This window comes from Sapajus apella, unplaced genomic scaffold (genome assembly GCF_009761245.1).
Source record: "Sapajus apella isolate SASKATOON/1434 unplaced genomic scaffold, GSC_monkey_1.0 scaffold12, whole genome shotgun sequence".
NCBI lineage: Eukaryota > Metazoa > Chordata > Mammalia > Primates > Cebidae > Sapajus > Sapajus apella.
Window position 1 is genome coordinate 27369171 of NW_022436952.1, and position 11673 is coordinate 27380843.

The 11673-nt window shown below is 39.4% G+C and overlaps 1 long non-coding RNA gene across 1 annotated transcript; it reads right to left on the reverse strand.

Annotated features, from left to right (window-relative positions):
- Nucleotides 1-258: 258 nt before the first annotated feature.
- Nucleotides 259-1422, reverse strand: LOC116553295. The gene is made up of 2 exons (XR_004269691.1): nt 1268-1422; nt 259-938 (listed from the first exon to the last, which is right to left on the reverse strand). It is a non-coding gene; the product is annotated as an uncharacterized LOC116553295 (long non-coding RNA).
- Nucleotides 1423-11673: the final 10251 nt, after the last annotated feature.

Genomic DNA, 11673 nt, shown 5'->3' on the forward strand with positions numbered 1-11673 from the left:
CTCCTCCTCCCTCAGCCCCCACAAGTAGCTGGGACTACAGGTCCCTACCACCATGCTGGCTAATTTTTGTATTTTTTGTAGATACGGGGTTTTGCCAAGTTGCCCAGGCTGGTCTTGAACTCTGAGCTCAAGCAATCTGCCTGCCTTAGCCTCCCAAAGTGCTAGAATTACAGGTGTGAACCACCATGACCAGCCTAGTGTTACTTTTCTTTTTGCATGATTTTCACACTACTGTGAAAATAAACAAGGCCACCCAAATGAGAACCAGCATAATTCATTTATTCAAATCTTGCTGTAACAAGGAAGTCAGCCAACGTCACTTTCATTGGGCAGACTCAAAAAGGAGTTAGGCAAGTTTTATAGCAAAAAAAAAAAAGACATTAAGGTGTGCTCTGATTGGAGGTTGTTGGCATGGGGAAGTTGAAGGCCAACTATCTAAAAGCAGAGTATCTTGGGAATTAATTCAGGAACATAGTTGGCTTTCTCTGGTTGGCCCTGAGTTGAAAGGATGTAGGGATTGGGGCACAAAAATAGAGAAGCTGATAGTCATTAATGAAATCCTCGCTGTCCTGGGGTGATTGCTGCCAAGATTATAATTTGGATTTCCAGGCTGGTTGCTGAAGAGATTGTAGGTCAGAGTTCTGTCTTCATATACGGTCTGGTCATTGTCCATTTATATATCCTCTCATTTCTCACTACTGAAGAACAAATAAAAATGATTAATGTTTTATAATTTTATAGAAGAATATATTCATGTAGCTTTGAGAGATTTGAAGAGTCTAATAGTTACAGAAGTCTTTGCAGATGAAAATATTTCATGTCTGAGAATATAAGATGAATTATGTTTATACTGTAAGGTATCTTTGTGAAGGTCTTGTTACACAGGTAGAAGTGGATTCTGGACTTCAAAGATATATCAGTTACAATAGTAATACGTACTTATGAGGGCCGGGCGCGGTGGCTCACGCCTGTAATCCCAGCACTTTGGGAGGCCGAGGCGGGTGGATCACGAGGTCAAGATATCGAGACCATCCTGGTCAACATGGTGAAACCCCGCCTCTACTAAAAATACAAAAAATGAGCTGGGCATGGCGGCGCGTGCCTGTAATCCCAGCTACTCAGGAGGCTGAGGCAGGAGAATTGCCTGAACCCAGGAGGCGGAGGCTGCGGTGAGCCAAGATCGCGCCATTGCACTCCAGCCTGGGTAACGAGAGCAAAACTCCGTCTCAAAAAAAAAAAAAAAAAAAAAAAAAAAAAAAAAAAATACGTACTTATGGGATCTTTTGAAAAATTATAACCTGGTTTGGACTACCTCAGAAAGATTGGTCATTTTCTCCATGACTTATTGGAAAATTGGGTCTCTCTTTTTTTTTGAGCCTCTTACCACCCAGGCTGTAGTGTAGTGGCCCAATATCAGCTCATTGCAACCTCCACCTCCCAGGTTTAAGCAGTTCTCTGCCTCAACTTCCCCAGTACCGAGTAGCGGGGATTACAGGCGCCCACCACTATACTCAGCTAGTTTTTGGTATATTTAGTAGATACAGAGTTTCACCATCTTGGCCAGGCTGGTCTGGAACTCCTGACCTCATCATCCACCCACCTCGGCCTCCCAAAATGCTGGGATTACAGGCATGAGCCACCTCACCCAGCCAATAATTGGGACTTTTAAAGATGCAAGAAAGAAAGTTACTGGTATGTCACCACTGGAAACTCCTCACATTGCAATTTTTTGTAGAGAATATACAGAGGAAATTGGTTGGCTGTCATGAAGATCATATTTGAGTGTCTACAGTTTTTTTAATTACATTTTTATTTTGAGAAATTTTCAAATATAAATATTTTATATAAAAGTAACACAGCATCAATAGATTAAAGCCTTCAAAGTAGCCTTTATCCTCTTCCCTCCTGCCCCATTTTCTATCCCTTCTCTTCCTGTAAGAGGCAACCTCTCTTTAATTTGGTATGTGTCCTTTTAACTCATAAAATCATTATTTCTAAAAATAATGTAATTGCCCTTACTTGGCTAATTATAAACACAAATATGGAAGGTTTGAAAGTCTTACTTTCTAGGTTCTTTTAGACTAGTAAATTATTATAATAAGCCTGAAAAAGGCCGGGCGCGGTGGCTCAAGCCTGTAATCCCAGCACTTTGGGAGGCCGAGGCGGGTGGATCACAAGGTCAAGAGATCAAGACCATCCTGGTCAACATGGTGAAACCCCGTCTCTACTAAAACTACAAAAAATTAGCTGGGCATGGTGGCGCGTGCCTGTAATCCCAGCTACTCAGGAGGCTGAGGCAGGAGAATTGCCTGAACCCAGGAGGCGGAGGTTGCGGTGAGCCGAGATCGTGCCATTGCACTCCAGCCTGGGTAACATGAGTGAAACTCCGTCTCAAAAAAAAAAAAAAAAGCCTGAAAAACAGAACATTATTCACCAAATAATTCAATAACTAAGTAACATATATTCTATGTTAACTAGCATATTGTCTTTGTATCCATATTAATGTATCTAATTAGTGGCAGGCATCTAGGTCTCTGAAGGAAGGAAAAAGGAGAGTTTGGGGAAAAGAACCAATGAAAGAAAGCACAGATTGACACTTTGAGAAATGTACAAAAAGTGAGTCAGAGGATTTCCTCTTGATCTTGGCTGAAACTATTAGGTCTCAAGTTTGGGTTGATCTTTTTTGCCTCGCCCTACAGAAGCAATGCTTTTTCTTGTTTCAAAATGAATGGGCACAATATGTATACTATACTTGTCAATCTCAGTGTTTCGAGTACTGCCAGTTTGATACTGATGTGGCAGAACAAAGTTGAGTTTGTTAAAAGTAAAAATTTATTCTCCAAATATAAATTGCCTTTGTTTATAAATACCTACATAAAAAGCTTAAGTCCCAGCAATAAGTTTTATTTTTATTTATTTTATTGTATTTTATTTTTTGAAACAGTTTCGCTCTTGTTGCCTAGGCTGGAGTGCAATGGCGTAATCTTGGCTCACCGCAACCTCCGCCTCCCAGGTTCAAACCATTCCCCTGCCTCAGCTTCCCAAGTGGCTAGGATTACAGGCTTGCACCACTATGCCCAGCTAAGTTTTTGTATTTTTAGAAGAGATGGATTTCTCCATGCTGGTCAGGCTGATCTTAAACTCCCGACCTCAGGTGATCCGCCCACTTCGGCCTCCCAAAGTGCTGGGATTACAGGCGTGAGCCAACGCACCGGGCGTAAGTCCCAGCAATAATTTAATAGAATCTTACGCATTTTGTTTTAAATACTCCTGTGATTCATCGACAGTCACAGTTGACTGAACAAAAACCTATATTTAGTACCTATTTGAAAGGTACTGTAATTAAGTCTGTTTTAGTTCTAATCATTACTAACACTGTGGATAATGGAGGAAAGGGGGAAATGCAGCTTATCAAAGAAGAGACCCATGAGATGGATATAGTTAGTCTAATCATAATAAAAAATCCCAAGGATGTCGACACATCTGTACTATCGTTAATGAGAGATACAGTAGGAAGACTTCATCTGAAAAGGATAACTTCATGGAGTATCAATGACTTTACATCACTTCAAAGGATAAAAACAGTTTATAGACCAGGCAAGGTAGCTCATACCTGTAATCCCAGCACTTTGGGAGGAGGAGGCGGGCAGATCATGAGGTTAAGAGATAGGGACCATCCTGGCCAACATGGTGAAACCTTATCTCTACTAAAAATACAAAAAATTAGCTGGGCATGGTGGCATGCACCTGTAGCCCCAGCTACTCGGGAGACTAAGGTGGGAGTATCACTTGAACCCAGGAGGTGGAGGTTGCAGTGAGCCGAGATTGCACCATTGCACTTCAGCCTGGCGACAGAGCCAGACTCTGTCTCAGGAAACAAAACAAAACAGCAAAAAGGGTTTATGTTTTTCTGGTGCCTGAATGTTATATATGGTGTCAGTTACACTGACTGCATGATGAGTACTATGGTTTGTGATTTAAATGTATTATGAACATAATTTTTATTTCCTTCTAAAATTTTGTTTTTGCCTTAAGGAAGAACACAGAATGCTATTCATTCACTGGTAATACATCTGTCATTTATGGCATGTTCTATAAAATTTCATCTCCAAGGAAAAAAAATTTCTATTTGTACATAGATAAAATTTTTATGATCTTGATTAATTTTTTTTTCCGAGGTGGAGGGCCTCTCGAGGGTGGACCCGGCATCCCAGGCATGAGAGGGAGGGGGATATTGATTAATTTTTTTTTTTTTTTTTTTTTTTTTTTGAGACGGGGTTTTTCTCTTTTTTCCCAGGCTGGAGTGCAATGGCGTGATCTCGGCTCACCGCAACCTCCGCCTCCTGGGTTCAGGCAATTCTCCTGCCTCAGCCTCCTGAGTAACTGGGATTACAGGCACGTGCCACCATGCCCAGCTAATTTTTTGTATTTTTAGTAGAGACGAGGTTTCACCGTGTTGACCAGGATGGTCTCGATCTCTTGACCTCGTGATCCACCCGCCTCGGCCTCCCAAAGTGCTGGGATTACAGGCGTGAGCCACCGCGCCCGGCCTGATTAATTTTTAAAGGAGTTATATTTGTATTATCTTTAACTTTTTGGTTTTTAGAGTATTTTCTTTTATTAATAGGCAGATGACTATAGCCTTAATTTTCTCAGTAGATTAGGAAGCATTTTTCTATATTTAATCTGTATATTTCTTTTAGTTTTGACTTTCTTGAAGATAGCTAAAATGTCAATTACTAGGGAATTCTGTAACCTGAAAGTGATATTTTGAAATCTGCTATAACAACATAAAGATGTGTTTTTTGATATAGGAAATGGAAATACTGGCAAACTAAATATTTGTTTATAGTTACTTGTTATTTCTAATCCTCTTCCTGAAATGTAAGGAATTAAAACTTAAACTTTTATTTATGGAATGGCAAATTAGAAACTGATAGTAAATCAGAAGACTGAAGATAATTAAGACATTATAATATTGAGAAAGTAAAGAAGAACTTGTAAAATTATTATTAGATGTTTTCAGGAAGTGGTTGTATAAAATATACCTGTCGGATAACAAATGTGCATGCTGAATTAAGTAGTTACTTATTATTTCTAAAATCTATGGTATTATTTCTTAAATTCAAATGATATTTGAATTTAAGAATGTCTATTTCAAATAGACATAAAATGTTTTGCTTTAAGATTTTACAGTAATAAAACTATTTGCATAGTACATCCTTAGGTAAAGCAGAGTTTTTTCCTCATGAAGAGTATAAGGTTTCCTTAAAGAGAGGAAAAAGGAAAATAAGATACTGCTTTTAAAATTCTCTTCTGGACGGGCACGGTGGCTCAAGCCTGTAATAGCAGCACTTTGGGAGGCCAAGGCGGGTGGATCACGAGGTCAAGAGATCAAGACCATCCTGGTCAACATGGTAAAACCCCGTCTCTACCAAAAATACAAAAAATTAGCTGGGCATGGTGGCGCGTGCCTGTAATCCCAGCTACTCAGGAGGCTGAGGCAGGAGAATTGCCTGAACCCAGGAGGCGGAGGTTGCGGTGAGCCGAGATCGCGCCATTGCACTCCAGCCTGGGTAACATTAGTGAAACTCCATCTCAAAAAAAGAATAAAAATTAAAATAAAATAAAATAAAATAAAATTCTCTTCTTTAATTCCTATTTTTCAGAAGATAGCTGCTTACATATTATGTTCCCCACCAAATATATCAGTTCCCCACCAAAGAGACAAATACATCTTTACAATGGTTCATAGATTGCTAGGAGTTTTCTGCTCCATATTTACAAAACACTGGAATCTCCAAACAAATTATATTTAAAAGTTTGTTTTAAAATTTTAGCTGGGTACAGTGGCTCACACCTGTAATTGCAATACTTTGAGAGGCTGAGGTGGGTGGATCACTAGGTAAAGAGATTGAGACCATCCTGGCCAATATGGTGAAACCCTGTCTCTAGTAATAAAGTACAAAAATTAGCTGGTCATGGTGGTGCATGCCTGTAGTCCCAGCTACTCACAAGGCTGAGGCCAGAGAATCACTTGAACCCTGAAGGCAGATGTTGCAGTGAGCTGAGATCGTGCCATTGCACTCCAGCCTGGCAACAGAGAGAGACTCCGTCTCAAAAAAAAAAAAAAATGTATTTTAGAATTTTTGATATATTTTTCCATAGGAAGAGTTACAAATGGTAGGTTAATAGGCTAGTCCACAAAGTATTTTTAACCCACAGAGTAGTGAGGAATAAAGATTTGCTTTAAAGATTTTTAAATTTTAATTTTAATTTATTATTTTTGAGACTGAGTCTTGCTCTGTTGCCAGGCTTGAGTGCAGTGGTGTGATCTTGGCTCACTGCAGCCTTCACTTCCTGGGTTCAAGAGATTCTCCTTGAGGCCTCAGCCTCCAGAGTAGCTTGGACTACAGGCATGCACCCCCATGCCCATGCACCCCCATGCCCAGGTAATTTTTGTATTTTTAGTAGAGATGGGGTTTCACCGTTTTGGCCAGGATGGTCTTGATCTCTCGACCTTGTGATCGCTGGGATTACAGGCATGAGCCACATGCTAGGCCTGTTTTAATGCTGGCAATTTAAGGAAAGCAGGTAGTTTGAATCACAGGATTGGGAAACTTGTATGGAAATTGTAAAGAGAACTTCTGGATGCATTCAAACTAGCTTCAGAAACTGTTTCTAATTTTTTGTCAAAACTCTCCACTATCTATTGCAAATGCATTACTATTCTTGAGGTTAATAGCTCACAAATGGAACAATGAGAAATATTTTCTTTTCTTTCTTTCTTTTCTTTTTTTTTTTTATAAAGACGGGGTTTCACCATGTTGGTCAGGCTGGTCTTCAACTCCCGACCTCAGGTGATCTGCCTGCCTTGGCCTCCAAAGTGCTTGGATTACAGGCATGAGCCACCATGCCCGGCCGAGAAATATTTTCTTTGAGTGGTTAGGTGATAGCTGAAAGAGGGATTATGGTAAGAGGATCCATAAATAATAAGAACTTGATACGTGAATTACATCTCAGTGAAGCTGTTATTTAAAAAGTAAAAAAATAGTATAAGCTATGGTTCCATTTAAAAAGAATAAAGTAGGCGGCGCTCGGTGGGTCACGCCTGTAATCCCAGCACTTTGGGAGGCTGAGACAGGTGGATTATGAGGTCAGGAGTTCAAGTCCATCCCAGCCAAAATGGTGAAACTCTGTCTCTACTGAAAATACAAAAATTAGCTGGGCGTAGTACTGTGTGCCTGTAGTCCCAGCTACTGGGGAGGCTGAGGCAGGAGAATTGCTTGAACCCTGGAGGCAGAGGTTGCAGTGAGCCGAGATAGTGCCATTGCACTCCAGCCTGGCAACAGAGGGAGACTGTGTCTCCAAAAAAAAATAAATAAATAAAAATTGAAAAGTGAAAATTAGGCCGGAGCCTGTGACTGCCCAGAGTCCGCAAATCCTCTGTTCCAAACCCTTTAAAAAACAAAACAAAAAAAGAGCCAGGCGTGGTGGCTCAAGCCTGTAATCCCAGCACTTTGGGAGGCCGAGGCGGGTGGATCATGAGGTCAAGAGATCAAGACCATCCTGGTCAACATGGTGAATATGCAATTATTATCTACTAAAAATACAAAAAATTAGCTGGGCATGGTGGCGCGTGCCTGTAATCCCAGCTACTCAGGAGGTTGAGGCAGGAGAATTGCCTGAACCCAGGAGGCGGAGGCTGTGGTGAGCCGAGATCGTGCCATTGCACTCTAGCCTGGGTAAAAAAAATGAAACTCCGTCAAAAAAAAAAAAAAAAAAAAAGGAAAAGGAAAAAATAAAAATAAGAAAATAAAAAATAAAAGCGTGAAAGAGGAAATAACTTCTTGTGATTAAACTTCCAAATAAGGAGAGAGTGGCGTTACATTAGTTGTTTGTATTTGTAATGTTAAATGTCAAGTAAGCCATCAGTTTACTAAATTCAGGGAAAAAAAAAAACTTAATCTGCCATCTAGGGTAAGAAACAAATGGCAAATATGGAATAGATGATTTTTTTTTTTTTTTTTTTTGAGACGAAGTTTTGTTCTTGTTGCCCAAGCTGGAGTGCAATAGCGCCATCTTGGCTCACTACAACCTCCGCCTCCCAGCTTCAAGCAATTCTCCTGCTTCAGCCTCCCGAATAGCTGGGATTATAGGCCTATGCTACCACACCTGGCTAATTTTTTATATTTTTAGTAGAAACGGGGTTTCACCATCTTGAACTCCTGACCTCAGGTGATCCTCCCACCTCGGCCTCCCAAAGTGCTGGAATTACAGGCATGAGCTACCATGCCCTGCCAGAATAGATGATCATTTAAAAGCTAAGAATATTTTATGAATTGGAAGGTTAGTTTAGAGTGCTATAAAATATAGCCTAGAAAATTCTAAAGAAAACTAACTTTTGCTGTTCTAATTTAGGGAACAAAATAAAGGAAGATGTTTAATTCATTTCTTTTTTTTTTTTTTTTTTTGAAGATGGGGTTTCACCATGATGGCCAGGCTGGTTTTGAACTCCTGACTTCAGGTGATCCATCCACCTCGGCCTCCCAAAGTGCTAGGATTACAGGGGTGAGCCACTGCACCCGGCCAGTTCATTTCTTCTTTAAGTAATTAAGTTGAATTTTGTTACTAGATTAAGAAATGGTATTATGAAACAAATTATCCAAAAGAGATGTCAAACTTTAATGATTTTATTTTCCTCACCTTGTCATGTATTTTTCCTCATTTTGTCCTTCAGGACTTTTGCTAGAGAAGACAGTAGGATGTCTCTGCAATAATTCAGACACTAGAATTTGACAACTAGGAGGCATTTTAGTTTGTTTTGTTTTTTTTTAGTTGTTTTTTTTTAGAATAAAGGCATTTTAATCTTTAGACAGTTTACTCTATATTGAATAGAATTTTTAGAGAAGGATCTTAATTGCATATTCTGTATCACAAAATGCACATCAAAGCATCAAAGTGTTTGCTCACAGAATTAGGAACACAGACACACACACACGTACAGTTTTTTAGACAGAGTCTTGCTCTGTTGCCCAGGCTGGAGTGCAGTGGCACAGTCTCAGCTCACTGCAACCTCTGCCTCCTGGATTCAAGTGATTCTCATGCCTCAGCCTCCCAAGTAGCTGGGATTATAGGTACCTGCCACCACACCCGGCTATTTTTTTGTATTTTTAGTAGAGACAAGGTTTCACCATGTTGGCCAGGCTGGTTTTGAACTCCTGACCTCGTGATCTGCCCTCCTTGGCCTCCCAGAGTGCTGGGACTACAGGTGTGAGCCACTGCCCCTGACCACATATATTATTTTTAATAACTTTGAAGCAAAAGGCTACTTGTAGTGCCTTATTATCTCCACATACATATATACAATATTCTCTGAATAGGTGATGAAAGAGAAAAAAATTTAAAAATAAAAAAAATAATAACAATGCATATATACAATATTATAAATATATATATAAATGTAAAATAATATAAATAATATAAATATAATATTGTATATATTATACAATATTGTATAAGTACAATATTATTTGTATATAATATTGTTATATACAGTATTATAAGTATAATATTGTATGTATATATAAAAAACATGGTCTGACTATATTTCCAGGTTGAACTTGATCAAATGCCTGGACTCAAGCAATCCTCCTACCTCAGCTTCCATAGTAGCTTGAACTATAGGTGTGTACCACTGTGTTTGGCTGATTGTTAACTCTGTAGTTTTGACCATGAAGTTAAAACCTGAAATTAGGATATCATTTAGGAAAAAAGATTAGGTGCTGACATAAACTAACTTTTAAAATATTTGGTCTTCAACTTCATCTGCACATGTATTTCCAGAACGCTTGGGCTTTGTAGGAGTGGCAAAACTCCACTTCCATCCTCTTAGGATTCCAGCTGGGCCTCAGAATTAAATTGACATAAGACATTAACTGGAGAAAAACATACAAATTTATTTAATACACATTTTACATGGCATGGGAGCTCTTGTAAGGAAATGAAGACCCAAAGAAGCAGTTAAAGTCAGTCATTGATATACTGAATCAGACAAAAATAATAGCTGTGAAAAAGCAGCTAAATTGTGTGGGGAGGCTTAAAAGATAAGAGTTATTTTAACAAGGTCTGTACAGAATTCTTTTGGTCTCAACTTCATCCTTGAGGATAAGGGTGTTATTCCTTTTGGTATAGTGAGGGTGTCTTTCACATAGGAATTTCATCTCCTGCTTTTACAAAACAGAAAAGAGGTTAGGATGATCTTTTTGCACCTGCTGTTTTTCAAGTGCCTTTAATTCAAAATAGTCAATATGTCTTAGTGGTATATTTTTAACTCCTTCAGCTTAAATGGAAGATTCATGTTTTCTTGAAAGGATTTGGAATATGAAGTTTCCTGCAGAATTTTACACCTAAGATGTATAAACATAAGAACTTTACCAGAATAGAGCAGTGAGAGTCTGAAACAATCTTTCAGGGAAAATCTGATGATATCTCCTGAACATGTATGTAATATTTTGGCTGTACTCACAGACTTCTTAAGAATTATAATTGTAAGGAGAAAATTTTTCTTCTGATTCTGTTGCAAAAGAGTTTGTTTGTTTTGTTTTGAGACAGGATGTTACTCTGTCACCCAGGCTGGAGTGCAGTGGCACAATCTCAGCTCACCGCAGTCTCAACATCCATCCAGCTGATCCTCCCGCCTCAGTCTTATGAGTAGCTGGGACCACAGGCACATGCCACCACTCCTGGCTAATTCTTTTTGGTATATTGGGATTTTGCCATATTGCCTAGGCTGGTCTCGAACTCCTGAGCTCAAGTAATTTTTTTTTTTTTAAGCTGGTGATGGTCCACAACTTGTGATACCTAAGTTTATGTATATGTCAGTAATATATACAAACAACATACAATGTTTATTTCCTATATATTTTATTCCGTATTAAGTTTTTTAGAGGTAACTTTGTCTACTTAGCAAGTAGAATGTTACACAGCAAGTAAAGTCATTGTTGTTTTGTTTTGTTTAGTCTTGCATTGTTTTTGTAATCCTAATTAAGGATAATATTCTCTTCCTATCCAGAGATTATACCAATCCTTTTTATTCTGCTTTTCATTTTCCCCTTTCCTTCTTTTTCTTTTTCTTTTGAAACATACACAAGTGTCATACATGAAAACACTTTAATTGGAGAATCTTCCAGAAATAGAAATATAGGAGGCTGGGCTCAGTGGCTCATGCCTGTAATCCCAGCACTTTGGGAGGCCAGGCAAGGCAGGTGGATCTCCTTGAACCCAAGAGTTTGAGACCAGCCTGAGCAACATAGCAAAACCCCATCTCTATAAAAAATACAAAAAATAGCCAGGTGTGATGGTGTGCACCTGTAGTCTCAGCTACTCAGGAGGCTGGGGTAGGAGGATGGCTTGAGCCTGGAGACAGAGGTTGCAGAGAGCCGAGACTGTGCCACTGCATTTCAGACTGGGTGACAGAGCCAGACCCTGTCTCAAAAAAAAAAAAAAAAAAAAAAAAAATTGCCTGGCTTGGTGGCCTGTGCCTGTAGTCCCAGCTACTTGAGAGGCTGAGGTGGGAGGATCACCTGAGTCCAGGGAGGTTGAGGCTGCAGTGAGCCGTGATCATGTCACTGCACTACAGCCAAGGTACACAGTGAGACCTTGTCTCAAAGC